Below are 27436 nucleotides of genomic sequence, written 5' to 3' on the forward strand. Positions count from 1 at the left end.
TTGGTTCAGGATCACATTATCTCTTGCTTGCACTACTGGAATATTTCTCAAAACTTACTGACATTACAAAGGCAGACTGCTACAGGAGTCTCTTCCCCGGTCTCTGTTTCACTAGTCTCCCTTACCCCTCTTACTCCAATCCATGAGACCCACACTGCCAGACTAATGGGCCTAATGCCACTTCCCTGCTCAAAAAAAGTCATGGCTCACCTCAGCCTTGCTCTTAGGTATGCCAGTATCTGGTCATCATCTGCCTTACTTCTACTGTGGGCTTTCCACCTCCCATATTTTTTGCCCATACTGTTATCTCACTGGAATTGCCCTTCTTCATTTATACACATTCAAACCCTTCTTAATTTTCAAGGCCTAGTGAATCTATGACGTTATCCTGAACCCTTTTCTCGCCACTCTCTCTGCCATGTTCTTGAAACATCTCCGGCTTGTGGGTATATTCACTTCTGGTCTCACCATTAGCTAAGGCCTCAGGAATACAGTACCCCTGGGTTCCCCTTCTTCCTTGTAAAAATTCCTGCTTCTTCCAAAGAATGGAGACCTAGTCAGTTACAAGATTTCTTTTTTATTTTTATTTTTATTTTTTGAGACGGAGTCTCGCTCTGTCGCCCAGGCTGGAGTGCAGTGGCGCAATCTCCGCTCACTGCAAGCTCCGCCTCCCAGGTTTACACCATTCTCCTGCCTCAGCCTCCTGCGTAGCTGGGACTACAGGCGCCTTCCACCTCGCCCAGTTAGTTTTTTGTATTTTTTAGTAGAGACAGGGTTTCACCGTGTTAGCCAAGATGGTCTTGATCTCCTGACCTCGTGATCTGCCCGTCTCGGCCTCCCAAAGTGCTGGGATTACAGGCTTGAGCCACTGCACCCAGCCTCTTTTTTATTTTTTAAGATAGGGTCTTGCTCTGTTGCCCAGGCTGGAGTGCAGTAGTGCAATCTCAGCTCACGGCAACCTCCACCTCCCGGGTACAAGCGATTCTCCTGTATCAGCCACTCAAGTAGCTGGGATTACAGGCACATGCCACCACGTCTGGCTAATTTTTGTTTTTAGTGGAGACGGAGTTTCACCATGTTGGCCAGGCTAGTCTCAAACTCCTGACCTCAAATTATCTGCTTGCCTCGGCCTCCCAAAGTGCTGGGATCACAGGCGTGAGTCACTGCGCCCAGCCAGTTATAAGATTTCTGTTTCTATTCCTCCTACTTAGTCTGGATCTATCTCCCAACAACAGACCTGAGTTCTAATCTTCATCTCAGATCCCTCATCTGCAAAATGGGAATTCCTATACTGCCAACACAAGGATTTTATGATCACATGTTTTTATCAATGTGATAACAGGTGAGGAAAAGGGCAGAGTTAGGATGGGAGAGTCCCAGCCAGGTATTTTATAGTTCTTCTTGTAAGCTGAAAAACAGAGTACATACACGAACCTTCTATCTAATTAGTCAAAAAATATTTCCTGATACTAGCTGTACTGGTTGGCTTTGCTATGTACACAGCTCTGAGTGAGGGGTTATGGAGGACGCACAGATGATTGAGAACAGTCTTTATCCTTAGGCACTTGGCATTCAGGATGGGACTATGATATCCCACAAAAAAAAATTACTAAGAATATTAGGCAGGATCTAACAGTTCAAAGAATGTTGTATACTGTGAAAGTGAAGAAACAAATCAGTCTGACCTGGGGTTGTCTCAGAAGCTTCACAGAAGAAGCAAAGATTTAAGCCAAGCCTTGATGCAGGGTGACAGAAAGACATGGGCTGCTACTATGCCTCAGGCATGAGGCTGGGTGTTAAACTGTTAATCCTTATGATACCCTGTGAAGTAGGTGATGACATGTCCATTTTACAACCAAGGTAACTGAAGATAGGTGAGGCTAAGTGTGCCATTCAAGGTCAAACAGCTAGTAAGCAACAAGGCTAGAATTTGAACCCAGGTCTGCTTTACTTTACTCCAGAGCCTACGTACTCTCATGATCTGCCTTACTTTATTACACAGCAACATGAAAGAAGACCAGATAAGCTAAAGTTCTTTCTATCCTCAAAATCCAAAGATTGAATGGGGGATGTGGAAGGAGTGGGGGTTGTGTGCTCACTGGTGCTCATCTTCTCCATAAGATTGTGACCTTATGGCAGGATTAGGGTCTTATGAACTGTCATATGGGTCTTGGGTGATGTAGGATTAGGGTCTTCTGAACTATCTGCCAGGCTCTGTGTCAGTCTAAGTATCTGACATGTGAGTTAATCAAGGAATAAACAAAACCTGCCCAGTAACTCTTATTCTGAGGACTAGAAGTAAAGTCCAAAATCTCAAGCTCCATATTCACAGTCTCAGTCCCAGTATTTATATCAACCAAACACCTACTAATCTGTTGGCTTAAGGTGTCCTTTTCCCATTCTTGTTTTCACAAGTTAAGGGAGATGCGAGGAGTGAAAAGGCAGGGAGCAGAGAAAAGAGGATGGGAAAGGGGTGAAGGGAGAATAGGTAAGGAAGGAGACACCTGAGCAGGTTTAAAATGTCTGAGGTTTGGGAGGCCGAGGTGGGTGGATCATGAGGTCAGGAGATCGAGACCATCCTAGCTAACACGGTGAAACCCCGTCTCTACTAAAAATACACACACACACACACACACACACACACACAAATTAGCCGGGCGTGATGGCGGGTGCCTGTAGTCCCAGCCACTCGGGAGGCTGAGGCAGGAGAATGGCGTGAACCCGGGAGGCAGAGCTTGCAGTGAGCCGATGCGCTCCAGCATGGGCGACAGAGCAGGACTCTGTCTCAAAAAAAAATAATAAAATAAAATGAAATTAAATTAAATTTTTAAAAAGTTTGAGGTCTAGACTTTGGAAAAGATCTTTTTCCTTCTGGTACCAGAACCAAGGACTTTTATTCAAAAGAGAAGCAGCAGGAATTTCTCTTTATAAATGTTAAATGAAGGGAGTGTGCTTGTGCAAACTCCAAACTAAATTTGTCAACAGGAGGTAAAGTGAAGCACTTATCGACAAGTTGCTCAGGGCTCCAACCCTTAGTCCTCACTATTGCCCTGCCCCAGCCCAACCTCTGCCTGGTTTAAGCTGAAGCCTGCAGAGGTCAGAAGACAAGCAGGTTCTTTCTCTTGTCACAGCTTCCTCCTCTATCAGCATTATTCCAAGCTAACAAGCCCTGGGAGTATATCTCTCCTTGTGGCTAAGGGGTTACTGACATCCTCTGGACCTTTCCCCAATAGCTCCCTGTCATGAAAGCTCTGTTGAAAAACCTTCCTTATCCTCTAAAAAAAGAAAACCCAGGAATCTACTACTAGAGGCTAGGGAAAGGAGCCAGAAAGTGAATGAAGAGTGAAAATTATGGGAAGCCTGGATCTGGACATCAAAGGGTGGGGAATCAAGCAAAAGGTCTGGGACAAGAGAAAAGGAGCATTCCCAGGGGGCCGAAGATGAAAGATTTTGATAGAGGAAATAATCTCCTACATTTGTAAAACAATTTTAAAAAAATAGCATGTCCCTACAGAACTCTTGCTGTTTAGAATAAGCAAGCTCTAGGGCCCACAGGAAGACTGGCTGAAAGAGGTGCTGGGCCAGGTAAGGTGGCTCACGCCTGTAATTCCAGCACTTTGGGAAGCTGAGGTGGGCAGATCACCTGAGGTCAGGAGCTCAACACCAGCCTGGCCAACATGGCGAAACTCTGTCTCTACTAAAAATATAAAAAAATTAGCTGGGTGCGGTGGTGCATGCCTGTAGTCCCAGCTACTCCGGAGGCTGAGGCAGAAGAGCTTGAACCCAGGCGGCAGAGGATGCAGTGAGCTGAATTCGCACTACTGCACTCCAGCCTGGGCAACAGAGTGAGACTGTCTTAAAAAAAAAAAAAAAAAAAAAAAAGAGGTGTTGCTGAAGGGTTACCTTCCTGAAGAGACAGGAAGAGAAAGGGAAGCTGGGTTCTCTAGGCCTCTGGGGTGGCAACCAAGGCACGAGTGAACAGCCACAGCCACAGGAGATAATCTCAGTCTAATGGCTCCAGGCTCCCTCAGGCAGGGCTCCCCTGAAGGCAGTCTCCAACCCATTTCTGCCACAGTCAGCATTCGAGGGCTCACAACTGACCACACACAGGGAGTAAAAGACTGGCACAGGGCAAAGGCACAGGGCAAATGGCCCTCATCCCACAAGCTAACTTGCCAATCTATTTGATAGTTGGGTTCCAGCTCCCCTAACCTCTCAGCCTCAAAACTGCCTCAACCCTTCTCTAAGACTTGCTTATCCCAGCCTTTACTAAACCCGTGGTCTTGCAGTTCTTCCAGACTCCTCCCCTCACAAGGATACCTGACCTTGACCCTTGTAACTGGCTCTACTGTATGGTTGCCTACGCTCAGGCATAATAAAACAACTGGCTGTGTTGCTGTGGGGTAAAGAAAATGACCTCACAACATAATAAAAAATGCAGCCAGGACACAAAATGGCTCAGTAAAACCCTCCCATACTCCCAAACAAAGACAGGTGTCAGGATGCCCAGTGTATCAAAAAGTAGGCCCTAGAGGACAGCTGGTTTCTTAATGACAGGTGACATTAGGGGTCTTGAGCCCAACCCATGTTCACGTATGAGAACATAATGCATGCCATAAATAGATGAAACTCAATCTAGGCAGTCTCCAAGCTGCCTGGAGGAACGTCCACAGAATACAACAGATGTGCAAGACAATCATTCTTGCCTCTGCATTTTCTGGGTAGCTAACAGCATTTCTCCTTTCTCAGCTGAAGCTATCTCTAGTTTTCCCCTCCTCCTTCCCTAGAAGATCCAACCCGCAGGAATTATCAAGGGAGGCACAAGTAATTACTGTTTTCTTTTCTCCATGCTAATGAGACAGTTGGATGGTTCCCCTTCCCCCTCTCGAGCTGGAAGTGAGAATCTAAAGCTTTATAATCAGTAACCAACACACCAAAGCTCCGACCAAACACTGCTCTGTGCAATTGAGACCGTGTAGAAATGGCTTTCATGCCCCTGATGAGACCAGAGCTGGAAGGGTTCAACTATTTTACAAAAAGGGAGGTAAGATCAGAGCAGGGAGGGGAATCTGTCCAAAGTCACACAGAAGGAAGTCAGTGGCAGGGCCAGAACCCAGTCTCCTTATTCCCAACCAAGCTACCTCTCACCTCACTCAGACTTCATACAGTATGGAATAACTTTGGAGGGGACCTCAATGTGGAGGCTGGAACTGCAAATTTCAAGTTTACAAATCAATTTTTGAATAGGTATTCAAAAACCAATGACAGGCTGGGTGTGGTGGCTCACGCCTGTAATCCCAGTGGAGGCCAAGGCGGGAGGATCACCTGAGATTATCAGGAGTTCAAGACCAGCCTGGCCAACATGGTCAAACGCCGTCTCTACTAAAAATACAAAACAAAAAAAAATTAGCCAGGCATGGTGGCACACACCTGTAGTCCCAGCTACTCAGGAGGCGGAGGCAGGAGTGAGACTTCATCTCAACAACAACAACAACAACAAAAAAGCAATGATGTTGCTCTAACTGCAGATGTAGATTCAGTCCAGGAACTCCAGTTCCAGGGTGGAGGGTTACGATCTGAGAGATAATACCAATTTCACCCAAAAATTAAAATCATAAGTGGATGGCCAGGCAAAATGGAATCTGTGAAAAATTCAGTAAGGATTCAGTTTCAGCTCAGTTACGTAAAGACTGTAGGTACATGGATGGGAGTCAAGGGTAAGACTGTTTCATTTACCTGCCTGGAATCAGAATTAGTCTGAGAACTGGATTTGAATTGCTGAATCCCACCTGAAGTGAGAGAGGCGAGGTACTTTAGAAGCTGATAGGGAGGCTGTCTTCGGGTTAAAAAAATAAGCCTTGTTAGAGTCTACAAATCATTTCAGCTTAAAAATTTGAACCATTTTCCTCTCAGCACAGCGTTTGCAAATGCTGGTTCCTTTCCCCAGAGGCCATGTCTTCCTTTTTCTCTGACCATGACTAGTTAGCTCTGGGCTAGAGCATCCTTCAGTCCTCCTGCTTTACCTTGGGTACTCTTCAGTAAAAGCCCCTGATAATGCTAGGTTCAGTTTTTTCATCTGTGAACTAAGGGGAATAGACTAGTAGACTGAGGTCCCAGTGCTCAATGTTCTATACTTGAGAGCTCATTTATCCACCAGACCCAACATTCATTTTTAAAGAAAACTCTGGACCCCAAACATGTACCTAGATACCAACTCTTCCTCCCTGTTATTATACCATAGACTGACTGTGGGGCTCTTGTGATACTTCAGCATATGATCAGTGCTGACCATAAGGCTTCACTTTCTGGAGTGCACAAAATTAGGTGCTTTATTCTATAAATGGGCTCAGTTCCACATGAGATCCCTTGTCTTAGCACCCGCCTAAGACTTTAGCCCCCGCCACCCCCACCCCCCCAAACTAAAGCCCAGCTCAAAATCCAAGGACAGGCCTCCCCACGAATGGCCATCGTCCAGAGACTGCCTGCCAGCCTAGATGTCCACTTGGGCTTGCTGGTCTCTCCACCCCTCTGTAAGGAAGGCAGCATATAGTAGGAAGAACCAGCAGATAGACCTAGGTTTAAGTCCTGGCTCTGCCACCAAAACTGGGTATCCTTAGTGCTCTGACCACTGTTTCATCTGCCTGTCTCTTCTACCACTCTTCCCTACTTGGGAGCAAGAAATATTTAGTTGTTTTCCCGTATTCGCAATGAGTCAGTCATTGTCTACTGAATGATACTCTCTAAAACTGAAGTTGTCACATTTGTAAAATGGTGATTAAATCACCTACCTCAGAATAGTGAAGATAAATGAGGGGGAAAAAGTATGTAAACTGCCTAGACTACTGCCTGGCCCTTCTTCCTCTACTGTATCTTGGATTCCCAGAGCCAAAAGTTTGCCTGTACTGAAGTACACCATCCATCCTGGCGACATCATGACTTGCTGACAGGGTCTGTTCCACTCTAGCAATCAGACTGACTGCCAGTTCCTGGAACCCTACCAATAAAAAGAGATATGACTACTCTCCTCATGGGTGAAGGTAGTGAATTTCAAGCAAATGATCTCTGAGCATATACTAATATTCTAGATTGAAAAGAGAGGGGAACTTTGGGGGGAAAAATGCTATGCTATGAAGCTGGAGCCTTAGAGAAGAAATCCCAAGTCCCAAAAAGTGGCTGAAGATACCTGTACTGGATCCTACAGAAGGGCCAGAGACGTGAAATGAATTGTCTTAGGTCACATAGGAAGCTGAAGGCAGAAATGAGCTTAAAACTCACCACTGTGGTCTCCCTAGATGGTACTTTTTCCATCCTTCAGGGCAGAGGCACAGTGCTGAAGGAAAAAGGAAGTAAGGCATAGGGGGCTGAGTAGAGTGGCAGGGAGGGGCACATGGGGATGTCAAGTGGCACACAGTTTCTGTTTGGTAAAGGCGACTGAGGGATAAAGCCAGCCTTTAGTTTCGTAGGGGCCTTATGTGCTCTGGCAGTTGAGGGGCAGAAACAAGTTCAAACTGGACAGAACAAGTGTCAACAGTTATGGAGGGAAAAGGAATAGGGTGTCTCAAAGTATCATAAGCCCCTCCACCCACAACATCAGCTGCTTTGAGTGATCAAAACCTTCTGCCTACCCATCCCCAACTTCATACTATGTTCCAGATTTTCTATGGTATCTGTCTTTTCCACTAGAGGGCCCTCAAACTTAAAAACTAGGGGTTAGTTATAAGGTATAGAGAAGAGAATAAGAGCTTTGTCCAGGCTGTGTGTGGTGGCTCCCATCTATAATCCCAGCAGTTTGGGAGGCAGAGACAGGAGATCACTTGAGCCCAGGAGTTCGAGACCAGCATAGGCAGCCAAGTGAGACATTGTATTTAAAAAAAGAAAAAAAAAAAAAAAAAAAAAAAAAAGAAAGAGAAGGCTGAGTGTGGTGGCTCATGCCTGTAATCCCACCACTTTGGGAGGCCAAGGTGGAAGGACCACTTTGGGAGGTCAGGAGTTGAGGACCAGCCTGGGAAACAGAGCAAGACCCGTCTCTATTAAAAAAAAAAAAAAAAAAAAAAATTAGTAAGAAAGTTTAAAAGAACAAATTTTTAAAAAAGAGTTCCGTCTCCTGAGGAAGATCTGATTGATGAGTCTTTTCTTTATTCTACTCATATTCACCCGAACTTCTGAGTTAAGTGACTGGCCCAAGGTCACACAGCTAATAAAGACAAATCAGGACTTGCCTGTGTATCAAGTATCCTTTTATGGCCATGGCTGCTATGGTTTGAATGTGTCCCCTAAAGCTCATGTGTTGGAAATTTAATCCCTAAAGCAACAATGTTGAGAGGGGGGACTCTGAGAGGCAAAATTAGGGCATGAGGGCTCTGCCTTCATGAATGGATTAATGTCATTACTGCAGGAAAGTGTTTGCTATCTTGAGAGTGGGTTTATTATAAAAGTGAGTTCGGCCCTCCCACTCTCTCTCACCATGTGATGCCTTCTGCCACATTTTTATGCAGCAACAAGGCCCTCACCAGATGCGGCCCCTGGTGAGGGGCCCTGGACTTCCCCGCCTCCAGAAGCATGAGTCAAACAAACTTATATTGTTCGTAAATTACTCAGTCTATGGTATTCTGTTACAGCAGCACAAAATGGACTAAGACGGTGACTTTCAGCCTGGCACAGTGGCTCACGCCTATAATCCCAGCACTTTGGGAGGTCCAGGCAGGCAGATCACTTGAGGTCAGGAGTTCAAGACCAGCCTGGCCAACCTGGCAAAACACCATCTCTACTAAAAATACAAAAATTAGCTGGGCGTGGTGGTGCACGCCTGTAATCCCAGCTACTTGGGAAGCTGAGGCACAAGAATCACTTGAACCCAGGAGGTGGAGGTTGCAGTGAGCCAAGACTGCGCCACTGCACTCCAGTCTGGGTGACAGAGTGAGACTCTGTCTCACAAAAAATAAACTAATTAAAAAGAAAAAGAAAAAGACAGTGACTTTCAGTAAATTTGATTTTTATAAAGTTTTGAGAGGTAGGTAAGACAGGTGTTCTCTGCTAAATCATGTCCCTTCTTCAAATACCTGCAATCCATTTCAGGCCTAGTTCTGACATTTATCTTCTCTTACAGAACCTGCATACCTTCTTACTTACAGGTCAGCAAACTTTTTCTGTATAGGATCAGATAGTAATTAGGCTTTGTGGACTACCATAGTCTGTGTGGTATTCAACTTTGCCATTGTAGTGCAAAAGCAATCATGGATGAACAAACAAGTGTGACTGTGTTCCAGTAAAACTTTACAAATGAGGCAGTGGGCTAGATTTGGCCCACTAGTTTGCTGACACCTGTTCTAACTAATCTGTCTCCAATCACCTCTGTCGCCTAATTCATTATTCCTATCACAGTCCTGCAACTTCAGTGGATCCCCTTTGCCTACAGGATGGTTTAAACTCTACCCTTATTCATCCTCTACATCCTTTTCCTGCACACTGCACTCCAATTACACTGAGTTGTAATCTGGCAGCTTCTACCATTCCTCATGCTGTTCCCTAACATCCGCGATGACTTTCTCCATCCCTTTGCCAATATTACCTACTTAGAGACAAGTCCAAATGCCAACACCTGGGAGAAGTCTTTGCCAATGATTCCCCCCCTCACCCCCATGGGAGTTAATCCTCACTTTCCCTGACTAGCCTCCTTCCCAGGTAATCTGTCCAGCACATCCTCCACTTCTATGTGTTACAGTGAACCTTTACATGCCTATCTAATTTACTGGAAGTACTTGAAAAACAGGAACTGTGTCTCATATGTCTATACACTATTTTCAGAACCTGGTACACAGTGGGCACTCAAGCTTCCTATCTACTGAATAAAGCTTGCTCTGTCTTACATAATTTGTTATGTATATGGTTGTCCCTCACCCACCACTACCTCCCCACTCCTCCAGAATTCTAAGTTTCTCAAGGGCAGGGACTGTATCTTACTCAACTCTGTGTCCCTTGCAGTACCTAACAGAGCACCCAGTGTCTGCCTACTGAACAGGCTTCTAGGCCGAACAGATTACTAGAACATGGGGATCTTTGGTTCTAGCAGAACCATGAGACGACCCACAGCATCAAAGAACCCTTCAGTCTGCTTTATGGGCTTGCCCCTACCTCCCATCCCATCATGTTTTTGGGTCCGGCCAGGTAACCACTTAAAGCAGAGGCCAAGACCAGGCATCTCACTAGGCTGCTCTCACTTGTGCTGCATTAAAGAAACTGGAACTATGTGAAGAATAGAAGGATCTTTTTTTTTTTCCGAGACGGAGTCTCACTGTGTCGCTCAGGCTGGAGTGCAAGTGGCACAATCTCGACTCACTGCAACCTCCACCTCTCAGGTTCAAGCGATTCTCCTACCTTAGTCTCCGAAGTAGCTGGGATTACAGGTGCCCGCCACCATGCCTGGCTAATTTTTAAAATATTTTTAGCATAGACAGGGTTTCACCAGCTTGGCCAGGCTGCTCTTGAACTCCTGACCTCAAGTGATCTGCCTGCCTCAGCCTCCCAAAGTGGTGGGATTACAGGCGTGAGCCACTGTGCCCGGCCAAGGGATCCTATTTTCAGACCTCCTTGTCCCCAGCCTCAAATTGTATCCTAAGTACCAGCCCTAAACTGACCCCCAATACATATTTAGCCCTAGACCAGAAGACAGCCTTCTAACAAGAACAGATCCTTAGTTCCCCAAGGCAGGTGATTTCACTGAGGGAAAGGCTGCAATTCAATCTCAACTGAAGAAAAAACTCAAAGGTATGTAGTAAGAATCATCAGGAGCTCTACCTCTGGATGCAAAGGAACCTCTGTTGAGATTAGGGGTCCTGGGCAAGCCTGTAGTCCAAAAGTGCAGCTATCCTATCGTGTGGAATTTGTGGGGTCAAAGACTAAATTGCTGATGGAAAAAACAAAACAAACACCGAAAGAAATTTTCTTCTAAACCCAGAACAGAACAACATTCCATCTGGGTAAGTGAGCTTGTCCCAGGCATATCTGCCATTCCAGGATTACGGCTGTCAAGTTTTAATTAGGGTAATTAGAGTTAAAAATGTAATTTCATTTCAGGGGTATTTTGAACAGATTCCATTAATTTCTTTCTTTAAAAGAACACAGAAAGGAGGGGCAGACTGTGTGAAGCAGAGGACTTTGCCATGAGAGAAGCAAAGCTATTTGCCTGGACCAGATGAACTTTCAAACCACTGCCAAGAACTACAACACCTCTGCAGGTCTGGCCCAGAGGACAGAGGGCTGCTGCTCTTCAGGCTTCCTCCCTTCTTCCCCACAGAAGTCTAGAAATAAGTTTCAGTCGGCACTTGCTAATAAATCGATCTCCTCCTCCCTACCTGCTGCTCCTGCATTACTGCCATCCAATAGCTACTACTACAGCCTTAAATCTGGCAAAGGATAAGGGCTCAGGGCAGTCAATCTGCTTTGCTACATGTTAGGTACTGCTTTAATGCCCACCATTTTATCAAGAATTCCCAGACACATCTTTATGCTTTTGTTTGTGCTGGTTCCCTGGTCTGGAGTGCCCTTCCTGGCTTAACTCTTACTCTTCATTCTTCCTTCAAAACACAGATCAAAATTATATCCCCTAGGAGAACCCCCATTCATGCCTTTGGAATCTCAGAATCCCTTATACACTCTTCTAAGGAACATACATTACACTGTGGTTTGTATCTTTGTCTGACTCTGATGCTAGATTGTGAGGTCATGTAAGAATCCCCAGCACTAGCACAAGCCCTGACACACAGGAGACACTCAACAAGTATCTGCTGAATGACCAACTATAGGAGGAATTTGGTCTGACCACACTGGCTGCTGAGGATGTTAAGCCTGCAGGTTCTCCAATGCATCCAGTTATGAACCCCTTCCCCCTCCTTGCACAAGGCCAGTTCAGAAACCTGACTCTGCACTCCATAGAGGAGAAAACCTTCTCATTGATCCTAAATGATAACTGATCTCTCCCATTAGAGCCTGCTCACTCCTTAGGGACCTTGGAAAGGAGATGAGAAAGCAAAAGCAAGCAGAGCATCCCTCCCCATCCGCCACACCTGCCTTACCACAGGTTTTAAAGAATTTCCTCCAGTCTTTGAACAGCTCCAGGGAGACAGCCTGAGCTCCAGTTCAGTCTGTAGAAGGGTAAAGGAGGGCCCTGGTAGAAAACAGTTCATCAGATTGGAATCGGTGTTGCAAATGCTCAGAAATATATTAATAGCATAGCACAATAGAGATTATGCTATATGACAATGGGCAGCCAAGTCACTTCACTTTGACTTTTCTGAGCTTCAGTTTCCTTTCCCTTCTATGCCAGTAGGTTGCAAGGAGAAATAAACACAATGAGGCTCAGTATTTAACACTTAGTAGGTATTCAATAAGTGATTTTTCCATCTGAAGAGGGGGCCTATACTAAGTACCTAGCATCACATTAGGTAAGAATTTAAAAGGTGAGGAAAACACATCAAATAGCAGGGTAGCCCTGCCTGCTGGTCCCCAGGGGAGGTGGGCTACACCAGCAGAACTGTTGTATTGACAAGTACAACCAGATCCATTTCATGGTAATTATTCTCTTCACCTAGGAGCAGGACTCCAGCCTCCTCCCAGGCTCCCCAGGCCTGGCTGCAGGCCCATATTGATCCATTTCTAATTAGGAGCTGTGTCAGTGCTTCTGCCAGAAGGTCAGGGCCTGGGCTGCCTCGCTGGTCTCTGGCCAAATGCCCTGCCCCAGGCAGACACAGAGAACGGACACCATGAGGTAGAAAAAGATCCCAGACTAAATTCATCATAAAGCAGCATGAAATTTTAGAACTGAAAGGGTCCTTTATGAGTAAAGGTTTTTTATATTTCAGTGAAGAAAGCTGAGGTCCAGAAAAGAAACTTATCCAAGGTGGTATCAGAAGATAATACATATCTTTTTACTTCTAGTTCTTTCTCTAGATAAGTGTTTCCCAACCTGGCTACACAACAGAAGGACTCAGGGAATTCATTAAAAACATCAGTTTCTATGCCAGACCCCAGAGATTCTGATTTGGAACACATGCAGTGGGGCTTTGGCTCTCTTGTGCTAAGTACGGGATCGCCTTCCAATAGTAGTGAACTCAGGTTCAAACTCACCTTGGGTCATAAACAGTAACAGAGGTAGCCCACTGTTGTCTGATCCAGTCCTCCCCTACCCCCATCATTATACTAGGGGCCTGAATCCAAAGGATCTGTCATAAATGGTTCCAACTTCCTAACAGTCTGCTAGCTTGGCTGTCGGCAAAGAACATTTCCTTTCAAAACTAATCTGAAACTAAAATGTCTGTTATGAAGATACAGCACCCTAAGGGGTGGTGGTGATAGCACCTGGGTATAAAGAAATGTGGAGGATGCTGTGGTACTCGGTGTGTGGCATCTGGCATGGGTAGAGATGTCTGAGTATATGTGGGCATGTATGGAGGGGAAGACTTGTGCGTATATGTAAAGGAGTGAACAGTGTGGTGTCTGCGTTAGGCTTGCAGATACTTTTGTAGCACACACAATTCTGGGTATCTGGGTAGAAGACAGTGGGACAGGGGTGTAAGAGGGTAAATATGTGCACATACGGGAGGAAGAGGAATAGATGGCTTGAAAGTGTAAGGGAGATACTTTGAATGTGTATAGGAGAGAGAACATATATGCACCATCATGACTCAATTGTGTGTGTGTGCGCACATGTTGCAAAGCATTGAGCCTGCAGGGATGGGGAAAAGTGTATGTCTGTCTCTGTGTGGCCTATACACCTGTATGCATGAGAAAACAGATCCATGAACATTTCTGATTCATCTAGCCCTGGCTTTGCCTGAAGGCTCCTACCACTCAAGGGCAGACCTATCTGCAGAAATTTCTCATTAAAACTGACATTTTGACAACTATGAAAAATAAAATGATAATGACACCCCCAGCACTGTGGGAGGTTAAAAAAAAAAGTCTATGCCAATAAAACACAAGAGACAGATGAGAAGCAATTATGACTCAATTACTTCTCAGCTTCACAAGGGGAGGTGTTATTTGGAGTTAAATATTGTATGGCTGATTCACATCTCCACCCAAAGGCTTGGATTTCTTGGGTTACCTAGGAAGAGTGCAAAAAAGAAGTAGGTACAGAAAGGTAAATAAAGTTTTTTGTTTTTTTGGGTTTTTTTTAAAGGACTAGAGAAATGGGGAGATTAAAAAAAAAAAGGGACACATTGAGAAGAAACAAAAAATAAAAGGCAAAAAGGACAAAAGAGGTAGGAAGAAGGGAAGGAAAGAATAGGAAGAAAAGTAAATTTCCTTTAGGCTGGCCCACAAAGATTTAGCACACATTTGACAGAAATTCTGAATAAGGGGGACAGGTAGATTAGCAGGTAGGGCCTGACTTCTGTATTTCCTCATTACTTTTACTCCAACCATTCCTTCCATCTAGAAGGTTCTTCCCACCATCTCTGCCAACTGAACTGCTGAATCTTTAAGGACAAGCTCAAATGCTACCAGCTTCTAGAAGCTTCCAACATTTCTTCTAGTTAGTTCTCTCTCAAGAATTCCAGTAAATTTCCAGAGCACTTTGTCATATTTCTTTTTTTGACTTTGAAGAAATCTGATTTTATTTTCTGAATCATAAAAAAGTATTTCCTGTTAAATTTAGATTGTTTAGCTTTCCACTGATATCTCAAGATACTTTCCAGATATTAACAGTACTCAGAACTGTGTAAAAGTTAACAACCAATACCAAGTTTTAAAGAAAAAAGTTTAAATGTAAGACTAACGTCTTGAGGACATTACTAAATTTATTTCTAAGAAACCCTTCTCAAAGGTTAAAGTATTGGCAATTCTAATTTTAAAATTTAAAATTTTTAATTACTGGAAATTTAAGTTAACAATAAGTTTCAAGAGCTAAGAATCCGACTGCTTTTTAAAACGTCAATCCCATTTCCCTGAACCCAACTGCCAGTAGGTACTGGCCCTACATATGCGTCCTTTAATAAGCCCTGCTCTCAAAAGGCTGGGGGTATTTATATAAGAACTTATTCCAAAGTGACGCTAAGATCCACGTTCCCAAGATCTAGTACGGGCTATTCATGTGTTCTGAGGCATGTCCAGCAAGCAGGCAAACTTACCTGTTCAAATTGAGGTAAAACAGACAAAAACACTTATTAACAGAAACTACATAATTAAAACTAACCTTTTGCTGCTTATTTAAGCTAATTACGTATTCTTACAAAACAGAGACCCTCAAGTCAATAATTTCTTTTGATTTTAGTCACCCCCAAATTTAGCCTCTTCTTTCAAAGCACACTTTGTCATATTTCATCTGTAGCACTTAACCCCAAACTATACTATGAGTATCAATGCATACACATTTCCATCATTCATTTTGCAAGTACTATTTGTGCCAAGCCTATTTCAGAGACACAAGGGAAATACAGGTAAGTAGCACACTATCCCCTGGTCTGTAATGTCTCGATCTAATGAACGAGAGAGGATTTGGGTGTGACACAGCACTAGAGTACAACTACAGCAGTCCTAGAAGTCAAAGGGTCTGCTATAAATCCTGTATTTTATTTGATCAAAATTAATTCTGCTTTTGTAGTGATTAGGGAAGGTTTCCCTGAGGAAGTGGCATTGAAATTGATATGAAAGATAAATAGGAGTCTGTCAGGTAAAGGAGATAAGAAGATAAGGGGAATTTCTACTTAGGGGAAATACAGATGCTGCTCAATTTACAACAGGGTTACATCCCAATAAGCCCATTGTAAGCTGAAAATATCATAAGTTGAAAGTCTTTTTTTTTTTTTGAGACAAGGTCTCGTTCTGATGCCTAGGCTGGAGTATAGTGACACAATCAAGGCTTACTACAGCCTCAACCTCCCAGGCTCCAGTGATCTTCCCACCCCAGCCTCCCAAGTAGCTGCTGAAACTACAGGAATGCCCCATTACACGAATTAGGTTTTTTGTTTTGTTTTGTTTTTTTAAGAGATGAAGTCTATGTTGCCCAGGCTGGGAAAATGCACTTACCAAACACCGTAGCTTAGCTTAGCCTACCTTGAATATGCTCAGAACATTAACACTAGCCTTCAGGTGAGCAAAATCAACTAACGCAAAGCCTATTTCATAATATAGTGTTGAATAGCTCATATAATTTATTGAATACTGTACTGAAAGTGAAAACAGACTAGTTGTATGAGTAGTCCAAGTACGGTTTCCACAATGCATATCACTTTCGTACCAACATAAAGTCAAAAAATCAGTAAGTCAAACTGTAAACCAGGGACTGTCTGTAGTCAAAGTCATGATACAGCCTGGCACATACAGGGAACCTCCTACTGGCAGAAACACAGGGAAACAGCAGGTATTAAGCACTTTGCTGCTGACAAACGGCAGCAAAGTGATATGGCACCAGACTGCATGAGCCTTGTGGCCAAGGCCAGAGTTTAGATTTCATTCTTTATGACTTGGGGTGGGAATGGAGAAGAGGGGACAGTTTCAAGATGTCTAGTCTCCCTATTTTAGATGCCCTACTTTTTACTGCAAGTTCCCTTTAAAAACACAGAAAACAGGTTTGATCCCAAGCTCTGCGCACTACAGTAGCAATACAAGAATTTCTCAAGAAGGGCAACAGTGAGGAAGAAAACAAAGGATGTGGGGTTGGGGAGGATGCAGAAGAGAGGGTAAGTAGGGCTCAAAAAGAAAGAAGGTGGAGGAAGGAAAACGAAGAGGAAGAGAAGAGGCAAGGAAGGCACAAGGAGGGATAGCTCTATCTGGGCCCTGAGGCTTCTTTTTGCTGAGCTGTCTTCTACATCTCTCTAGGCAAAAAAAAAAAAAAAAAAAAAAAAAAGTCATTCTGATGCTAGTGACAGAAACAGACCCTTTGCACCAAGAAGAGGCTCAGCACATTACCATCTGCCACCTCAACCTTCCGCCACTTCATGATGATAGGGCTGCACCAAGAAGCCTTAGCTCAGCTCTCCCAACCACCGCAGGCTATGCCAGAAGCCACTGCCCCATGGCCCAAGTGTGTGAGGCAGGAAAACCAAACAAAGCTCAAGAGTTTGAAGTAGAGCCTGCTCAGGACCCATGGCTGCTTCTTTTCTTTCTTTCTTTCGAGACAGGGTCTCGCTCTGTCGCCCAGGCTAAAGTGCAGTGGCGCAATCTCAGCTCACTGCAACTCCGCCTCTTGGGTTCAAGCGATTCTCATGCCTAAGCCTCCTGAGTAGCTGGGACTACAGGCGTGTGCCACCACACCCGGCTACTTTTTGTATTTTCGGAAGAGACAGGGTTTCATCATGTTGGCCAGGCTAGTCTCGAACTCCTGACCTCAAGTGATCTGCCTGCCTCGGCCTCCCAAAATGTTGGGAATATAGACGTGAACCACTGCATCTGGTCCCATGGCTGCTTCTTAAGGTCCTAGAAGAAAGCTCTGGTTCCCTCTCTGGACCTTAGTTTCATCTGCAAAACAAGGGGAGTAAATGAGAAGGGATACGGTAGCCTGTGAGTTACAGAAGCCGTTTCCTATAGAGGATGTTTACTGTGGGAATTTGTTCTGATCAAGTCTCTAGCTTTACTCTTTCCACCCCTGCTTATGGTTAGTTTGAAATCTGAGGGAGCCAGACTCAGAACAGGAGCTATCCCTGACACCACCACCTATCTTGGCCCTATCCAAAGTCTAGTTCCTGCTCAGACCTGTATTTTATCTCAAAGGTCACAAGCAGATGTTTAGGCCCAAGAATATGTCTGATATGTACAAATTTACTTAAAAACCTCTGAGTTAATTGCCAACATTCAAAATCAGGTCTCACTTTTAAAAAAATTAGATTTCTAGCTGCTCTTAAAAATATCAGAGATCTGATGATGCCAGACTCACCCTGGGGTAGAATTCAAAGGGCCTGCTATAATCCTGTAACTTATTTGATGCTTTGTCACTTCATTTAAACAATTCATGCTAATTTATCATTCATTCCATAAAGATATTTAAAGTTAAAAGCAAACTTTAAATTACCAGTTATAATATTTAAACTAATCCAACTCCAAAAAAAACCTAAGTATACTGACACTTCAGGAAGATGTATGCTTTACCCTGTGATTTCATGTATCATCTACTATGCAGCCATGTATTTCAGTTTGAGAAACACCCCCAGTTTATTCATTCACTCAAAAAATACTTAGATCTTATGCCAGGCTCTGGAAAAACACTCATCAACAAGACAGACATGGTTTCTGCCTTCATATAGCTCGCAGTTCAGCCAAGATATAATGAAAAAAGTTATGCAGAATAGCAGGCATGGAGAGATACTAAACTGAGGATCCAGAGTTTATTCCACAAACATAGCAGTCCCTTAGGCAAGTTGCTTAACCTCTCCAGACCTACAAGAGCAAGAGGTTTAATCAGGCAGTTGCCGCTGAAAGGGCCTTTCGGCTAAAAATTCTACTTAGCATCACAAAAACTTAGCCTACTACCCTTTTTGAGTTCCTAACACTTATTAGCTCCCTCTCTTTATCTGGAAATCAGGATCAGTTGTCATGGAAATTACCACGGTACTCCACATACTGGATGATGTTACAGTAATCACAAGAAGTCAAAGGGAACCAGCAGGTGACTTTCTGGGTGATTCTTTTGCCTACTTTCAGGCCTGGTGCAGCGGCTCAGGCCTGTAATCCCAGCACTTTGGGAGGACAAGGCAGGAGGATGGCTTGAGCCCAGGAGTTCAAGACCAGCCTGGTTTGTAAAAGAGCAAGACCCTATCTCTACAAAATAAAACATAAAAACAACAGGACGTGGTGGTGCATGCCTGTAGTCCCAGCTACTCAGGGGGCTGAGGTGGGAGAACCACTTGAGACAGGGAGGTAGAGGCTACAGTGAGCTGAGATTGCACCACTGCATTCCAGTTTGGGCAACAGAGTGCCACTGGAAGAAAAAAAGACCAGGTACCAACTCATAAGTAAAACACTATTGATTTTGAATTAATGTCCATGGTTTCCTTCATGACGCATCAGACTCACTTCCACTCTACCTTACAAATATATAACAAGGATTGCAAAAAATGCCAACTTGACAAGGACATGATGCACTGAGCCTTGACTAGTTTGCTGTCCATATGAAGTCCTAAGATAGGCCAGGAGACAGATTTACCAGCCAATAAGGGCACCAAAAGTTCCCAGTAAAATGAAGATAATTTACTTAGTCGCAGGGGATTCACCAGCACCTTAACTGGGTAAAAGTCTCTTCAATATTAGCGTTCCTTCTAGAGCTGGGTTGGACCTTGGTGGCAAGCAGCTAGCAAAAATGAGCTGATCAAGTGTTTCCCAAAAAAAGTGCTACTCTGGTGATAAATGGCAACTGACACTGGGCTTGAGTATCAAAGAAACAATAGGAAATGGTGTGACTTTGACAAACTTGAGAACAAATATGCTGTCTAAAGAAGCCAGTCGATAAGGAAGCAGAAAGTAGAAAAAAGGAGAGAAATGAAGAACATGAAGTACATGAAGTTGTAAACTCAAAGCTTCTGCCAAATTGGGCCAATGCTTCAAAGGGTTGCCCAAAGATCCAAGCCATGTCTCTTTGCTTCAGGTTACAAGCTTCTAAAGCATGGACTAGCCAGTGTACAAGGAGTCACAATATAACAACCCTGGTAGAGGCCGGGGCGTGGCAGCTCATGTATGTAATCCCGGCACTTTGGGAGGCTGAGGCAGGCAGATCACAAGGTCAGGAGTTCAAGATCAGCCTAGCCAAATTGGTGAAACCCTGTCTCTACTAAAAATACAAAATTAGCCAGGCGTGGTGGCGCGCATCTATAGTCCCAGCTAGTTGGGAGGCTGAGACAGGAGAACTGCTTGAACCCAGGAGGCAGAGGCTGCAGTGAGCCAAGATCAAGCCACTTGACTCCAGCCTGGGTGACAGAGCGAGACTCCGTCTCAAAAAAAAAAAAAAAAAAAAAAAAAAACACCAAAACAAATCCCAGGTAGAGGACTCAGAGAGTGAAGACAGGCCTACTCCTACTCTTATAAATGGAAAAATTGCTCATAGTCAGCGTCAGGTTCTAGTCTCTGCTACTTTCTCAAAAATCGTCCTCCTTTTTCATGAGAAATCAGTCACCTTCATAGCCCTATGACAGGACCTCTCATCTCACACATACATACAATCTCCACTGAAAAGCAGTTCCAATCTCCCCAGGCTTTTATTCCACTCAAAATAATAACAGAGGCTGGGTGCAATGGCTCACACATAATCCCAGCACTTTGGGAGGCCAAGATAGCAGAATTGCTTGAGCCAGGAGTGTGAGACCAGCCTGGGTAACAAAGCAAGACCTTATCTCTACAAAAAAACTTTAAAAAACACTTGGGTGTAGTGGCATGTCTCTGTCATTCCAGCTGTCATGTCAACTCAGGAGATTGAGGCGTGAGGATAGCTTGAGCCTAAGAGTTCGAGGCTGCAGTAAGCTACAATTGTGCCACTGCACTCCAGCCTGGGTAACAGAGCAAGACCCTGTCTCCATTTAAAAAACGACAACACTGCCGGCAGCTTGGTTCCCCTAAATAGAATACCTTTAAAATTATGCTCCCTGAACATCACAACTAAAAGCTCCTTGTCTTTGCAAAAGAGCAAAATTACCCCATTAGTCAGATGCCCTTGGGAGTGAACAGTACAATGCTAAATATATGTTCTCCCCTGATGCAGGATGGCATTCCCCATGCTTCATTCCATCATTATTCTATCTTCCCTAGATTCCTTCAGCATCTCCATAAAAGCAATAACACCTTTGCCAAACACAAGAGAAAAAAAGAGTAGCTGCCCTTGAAACAGTAACTCAATCCAAAGAAAAGTTTATTGCTGGAAAAACTTTTGTTTATTTACCAAAACTCCTATGCTAGACTTACAGCAGGGAGAATACAACAAAACTGGTTTGTAGGAAAAGGTACCAGGCAGCAGTGAAGAGCATGGCACAGAAAACAGCAAGACAGGATGGCAGGGAGGCAGGACACTCTTAAGGGAGATTAAGGATCCCATAGCCCCACAATGACCTTGTCTGAAATAGCATATGGTCTTGCAGTCCCTGATTGACTACATGCTCCTTGAAGACAGTCTTACTCATATGGGTATTATTCACACCATCTAGTACCATACTATAACATGGTAGGCACTCAAACGGTCACAAACAAAGAAGTGAAGGCCCAGAGAACTTCTTTTTTTTTGAGATGGAGTTTCGCTCTTATTGTCCAGGCTGGAGTGCAATGGTGCAATCCTGGCTCACTGCAACCTCTGCCTCCTGGGTTCAAGTGATTCTCCTGCCTCAGCCTCCCAAGTAGCTGGGATTACAGGTGCCTACCACCACGCCCAGCTAATTTTTTGTACTTTAATAGAGATGGGGTTTCACCATATTGGTCAGGCTGGTCTCAAACTCCTGACCTCAGGTGATCCACCCTCCATTGCCTCCCAAAGTGCTGATTACAGGTGTGAGCCACTGCACCTGGCTTTTGTTTTGTTTTGTTTTTTGTGACGGAGTCTCGCTCTGTCACCGAGGCTGGAGTGAAGTGGCATGATCTCAGCTCACTGCAACCTCCGCCTCCTGGGTTTAAGCAATTCTCCTCCTCAGCCTCCTGAGTAGCTGGGACTACAGGCGCGTGCCACCACGCCCAGCTAATTTTTTGTATTTTTAGTAGAGACGGGCTTTCACCATGTTGGCCAGGATGGTCTCGATCTCTTGACCTCATGATCCGCCTGCCTTGGCCTCCCAAAGTCCTGGGATTACAGGTGTACCTGGCTGACCCAGAGAACTTAAAATGATTTGCCTAAGGTCACAAAGTGGTTTAGTGATGAAGGAACAAAAGCTTTGCAGACAGGTAGGCCTGTGTTCAAATCCTGGTGTGGCCTTGGACAAGCCACCCAACCTCTCTCAGTCTGTTTTCTGACCTACAAAATAAGAACAATACCTATTTTTGTAGGGTTGTCATGAAGGTTAAGAGATATTGTTCTGGCCGGGCGTGGTGGCTCATGCCTGTAATCCCAACACTTTGGGAGGCCGAGGTCGACGGATCACGAAGTCAGGAGATCAAGACCATCCTGGCTAACACAGTGAAACCCCGTCTCTAGTAAAAATACAAACAATTAGCCAGGTGTGGTGGCAGGCACCTGTAGTCCCAGCTACTCAGGAGGCTGAGGCAGGAGAATGGCGTGAACCTGGGAGGCAGAGCTTGCAGTGAGCTGAGATCACGCCACTGCACTCCAGCCTGGGTGACAGAGCGAGACCCCATCTCGAAAAAAAAAAAAAAAAGAGATATTGTCCTTAACCAACAATTGACAGGAAATACAGAGGACAAAGAAACACAGAAAACACACCATAGGAATGCAATGAGCAAAATCCAGAACATGAAAAAATCTATAGAAAAAAACACCCAGCTTCTTCAACAAATAAACAGGGGATAACTACAGTCATGCATCACTTAGCAATGGGGATACATTCTGAGAAATGCATCATTAGGCGATTTCGTCCTTGTGCAAACACCAGTGTGCACTTACACAGTCCTGGGTGGCACAGCCTACTGCACACCTCGACTACATAGTATACGCTGTATAGAGTTGCTCCTAGGCTACAAAACTATACAGCATATTACTGTGTAGGCAACTGTAACACAATGGTAAGTATTTGTGCACCTAAAACATACAATGGGTACAGTAAAAAAAAAAAAAAAAAGATATTACAATCATATTAGACCACTGTCATATCTGCGGCCCATCATTGACTGAAACATCTCTATGCAAAGTGTGACTATAGAAGGGACCATATAAATTAAATGAGACTTAAAAGACTTAAGAACCATGTGTGGTCTTTATATGAATCCTGAATCAAACTATCAAAATAAGGTTGTGACATTTACAAAACAATCGAACATTTGAACATAATCATGTGGATTTTTATTTTATTAAGGTACTGTTAAACTTTATAAAGATGGTAATGGCATTACAATTGTTTTTAGAAGTCATCTTTTAGAGACACACTGTGAAATATTTAAGGACAAAATATGATAGCTGAGATTTTCTTCAAAGCACAGAATGGAAAAAAGTAGGTAGGGGTATAAATGAAACAAGACTGACCAGGAACTGCTAACTGTTGAAGTCACGTGATGGATAAATCATATTTTATTAACCTATTCAACTTTGTATATATTTGAAATTTTCCATATTAAAAATAAAGAGGAATTAGTTAGGTTTCAATCCTAGCAACTCCATCTATCAGCAGCGTGACTACAGCATCTTTTTTTTTTTTTTTTCCTGAGATAGAGCCTCGCTCCATTGCCCCAGGCTGGAGTGCAGTGGTGTGATCTCGGCTCACTGCAAGCTCCGCCTCCCGGGTTCACGCCATTCTCCTGCCTCAGCCTCCGAAGTAGCTGGGACTACAGGCGCCTGCCACCACGCCCAGCTAATTTTTTGTATTTTTAGTAGAGATGGGGTTTCACCGTGGTCTCGATCTCCTGACCTCGTGATCCACCTGCCTCAGTCTCCCGAAGTGCTGGGATTACAGGCGTGAGCCACCACGCCCGGCCGACCACGGCATATCTCTTAACCTCCCTGTGTCTCGATTTCCTATCTGTATCATCATGATCAACACAACCTACTTCTTAGGTTTGAGGTGAGAATAATATTTTATATACATAAAAAGCTTCACACATAGTAACCTTCAGTAAATATTAGCTGTATTAGTATAAACACAAGGTACTAAATACGGTATCTCAACATAGTGGACACCCAATTAATATCACTAATATGCAAGGCTGCACTAACATTTAAAACCCAGGTCAGTTTTTTTTTTTTTTTTTTTTGAGACAGAGTCTCTCACTCTGTCTCCAGGCTGGAGTGCAGTGGCAGTGGCACGATCTCAGCTCACTACAACCTCCACCTCCCTGGTTCAAGTAATTCTCCTGTCTCGGCCTCCCGAGTAGCTGGGATTACAGGCAGGCACCATCACGCCCAGCTAATTTTGGTATTTTTAGTAGAGACAGGGTTTCACCATGTTGGCCAGGATGGTCTCGATCTCCTTACCTCATGATCTGCCTGCCTCGGCCTCCCAAAGTGTTGGGATTACAGGCTGTGAGCCACTGTGCCCGGCCCATCAGATTTTTAAATCAACTACTCAACTAGTCTCCCCGACAGGGGGCCTAGAAATTCTCTAGTGAAAGTCCCTAGTGGCAGCTCTAGCACCCTGTCTATCTTGACAAACACCCCATGACCTGACACAGGATCAGAAGCTGACTAATGTTTAACATGAAAGTGCTGTTCTCTGGAAGCAGGCAGGGCCACCTTATTTTCCCCAACCAAGTAATTTAAGGTACATTTTCTAATATTTGCTGACAGAACAAAGAAGAAAGGCTCAAAGACATGATCAATGTTCATGCCAACCTTCAAAGTGATTTGGTAAAACTACACAAAATAAACACCCAGCTAGGGTCCACTGGCAGGATAAAAGCTGACAAAGAAATGGCAATTTTTTCCCTGAGCAAATATACAAGTAATAGATGAGCTCTGAGAGACTAAGTTATGTAGGTTTCAGTATTCCCTTCCCTCCCCAACCATTTTAAGAAGAAAAACTCTCTTTTGATATACTTCAAGTATGATTGTTTACTGGATTAATTTCCTTCCTGAAATGATATAATTATAAGCAAAGAGATCATTCTCATCCTTTTATCCAGTTTAAATACAAACTGGCTTCATAACGACATGACCTTGCTCTGCTCTGAGAGGCTATGAGAAGGTATCACCCATCTCCAAAGTGTGGGACACTTCTACCACCTGCTCATTAGCAGAAATATGGATGCTACTCAGTCTAGTCATTCATCTGTGCCTCTACTCAAGTTGTCCCCATTGCACAGAATGTTCTCTATCTCTGCAGCCTAATCACCTGTGAACATTCTTTCTGGAAAAGGGGGGAAGGGAAGCACATCAGTTGAGGAAAACATACCTGGGTGTTGCTTCTAAATAGTATGGGAGATACGGTACAGACATGGCAATACTGGTATTTCATAATCTGTAAGTACAACCAGACAGAATCTTAGAAATTAAAATGGTCCAGGACAACAGATGGTCATTATCCTTATCCTGCAAGGTCCAGCACAAATACTCACTGGTCCACAAATGTTCCTTGGGAACTCCCCCTCTGCCCCTCCTCCATGTACAAAGGAAGCAATCTCTTCCCCTTCTGACCTTCCCAATCACTGTACCCCTTTATGGTACTTGCTATGTGAGAATTCATATTGTGGTTCTTAAAATTCATATCTATACTAAACAGAATGGCTTCAAATGAAAAAGACAGATAATCCCAAACGTTTACAAGGACACAGAAGAACAGCAATTTTCTCATCGCTAACCATGTAATCTGGCAGGCCTTTTAAAACTGTGGCGTATTTACTAAAGCTAAACATATGCCTAACCTAGGACTTAGAGTATGAGGTTAGAGAACACTCACTCACTGTTCCCGCTACACAGTTCACCTTTAGTCTTTTGCTTCATCATTGCCCCTGTCCAAATGCTTTCATCACACCTTTTCCCAATCCCAGAGATCAGCTGAGATCACTCTCCCTGCTCCCTACAAAGAGATCGATCTCCCCTCCTATGGAACCTTTTCCCAATCCCAGAGATCAGCTGAGATCACTCTCCCTGCTCCCTACAAAGAGATTGATCTCCCCTCCTATGGAAAATTCTGTCACTTACCTTTCACCTCTGACAAATGACTAATGGATTCTTCACATATAAATTGTCTCGTGATTTTACAACTTTCTAATTTGCTCCTCACAATAACATTGTGAGGAAGGCAAGATATGGAGTATTAACCCCACTTCACAGACGAGAAAATGGAACTTCAGAGTGAGAGATGACATCTCCAGTTTACATGGCCTTATTATTCCAGACCCCACAGGCAATGCTAAATTGTTGGAAGAAATAGGGAGCACAACACAGCATCCCAAGTAACATTTCTCTCTGAAGGGTAGGAAAGAGGGAAGAGCCCTTCAAAACCAGGAGAGCCTCAATGTGCCCACCATTTCCATTTGCTAGGGCTCCTTGCTGCAAAGTGTTCAAAGGCGGCTGGCAGAGGCAGTGGCAATGGGCTTCACAAACTACAATATAATCACAATTATTAAATCACAGACTGATCGAATGCCAGAAACCACACCTCAGATAATTCCACTTGCATACAAAACAGAGCAATTTTATTTCAAAATAGAGCGTAATAAAACTTAAAATAATTCAGAATGAAACTTAATTTTCTTCATTTCTTCATAAGAAGCAAAACAATACCAAATCTTCCTGAAGCCAGCCAGAGAACTGTTTGGGTGTCCAGATGCAGGTATCTGGCCACCCAAACCTGAAGGGCAATGTTGTCCCCTACTCTAACACTCCTGACTTTACACACTGGGTGTTGGACACCTTAGCAACGGAGGATAAATATCTGTAAAAAACAGAAGGGAGAGAAGGAAATGCCAAAAAAAAAAAAAGTCTACACACTGAAAGTCAGATTATCAAACTGGTCTCCTTGTCTACTGACGTAGCCAACAATTATGTTATTTTCCGTTTGAACTCTCAATCCAAATATATGAGCCAGGGCAACAGGCTGGATTTGAATTACTTCTCTGTCTTCCTCTCAAGACTCAAAGTAATTTGTGGACAGGAATTATGTCTTGTTGGTTTTTATGTTCTCCACAAGGAGAACACATAGGAGGTACTCCAAATTCCTGGAACGAATGGTTGAGATTAGGGATGGAAGGCTGTTGGACTCCCAAGCATAAATAATCATGCCACAGCAACTAAGTAACTTCCTCTGAACCCTAATTTTAGGAAGGGTTGATTTTAATTGGTGTAAGAATCAATTTAGGGTGAATCTTTAAAAGTCTGAAGAGAAGTTATTCTTGTGTCCAACTGAGTCACGCACAGCCCTCATTATTACATTGGCAGCAACACCATTCCTCAGTACCACCTTACAGGTATCCGCAAGAACAAAATTCCAAAGCCTTAAATTCATGTTCTGGATAAAAAGAAAATAACATGGCCGCGGTGGCTCACACCTGTAATCCCAACACCTTGGGAGGCACAGGCGGGCGTATCACAAGGTCAGGAGATCCAGACCATCCTGGCAAACACTGTGAAACCCCGTCTCTACTAAAAATACAAAAAATTAGCCAGGCGTGGTGGCGGGCGCCTACAGTCCCAGCTACTCGGGAGGCTAAGGCAGGAGAATGGCGTGAACCCGGGAGGTGGAGCTTGCAGTGAGCCGAGATCATGCCACTGCACTCCAGCCTGGGCGACAGAGCAAGACTGTCTCAAAAAAAAAAAGAAACATTTGACTTCTCAGTATAGTGCGGTCACATTTACAAAGAAAACCCAGATCTAGATAAATGAAGTTACGGAAATGACCCTTTTAAATCTACTGCTGGGCTTGCTTTCACT

At 44.0% G+C, this 27436-nt stretch overlaps 2 protein-coding genes across 8 annotated transcripts in view; both read right to left on the reverse strand.

Annotated features, from left to right (window-relative positions):
* The window catches only part of RALY (RALY heterogeneous nuclear ribonucleoprotein), a 414018-nt gene that overhangs the window by 52074 nt on the left and 334508 nt on the right, over positions 1-27436 (reverse strand). Inside the window, exon 1 of one of the 6 annotated variants that reach the window (XM_050807260.1) lies at positions 12072-12333. The exons of the other annotated variants lie outside the window; for them this stretch is intronic. The gene's annotated coding sequence lies outside the window, so the exon portion shown is untranslated. Of the gene's footprint in view, positions 1-12071; positions 12334-27436 lie in introns of those variants that run through there. 6 annotated transcript variants of the gene reach the window in all.
* The window catches only part of CHMP4B (charged multivesicular body protein 4B), a 264810-nt gene that overhangs the window by 51490 nt on the left and 185884 nt on the right, over positions 1-27436 (reverse strand). The gene's annotated exons all lie outside the window — the stretch shown is intronic.

The sequence above is a fragment of the Macaca thibetana genome, chromosome 10, assembly GCF_024542745.1.
Source record: "Macaca thibetana thibetana isolate TM-01 chromosome 10, ASM2454274v1, whole genome shotgun sequence".
Classification (NCBI taxonomy): domain Eukaryota; kingdom Metazoa; phylum Chordata; class Mammalia; order Primates; family Cercopithecidae; genus Macaca; species Macaca thibetana.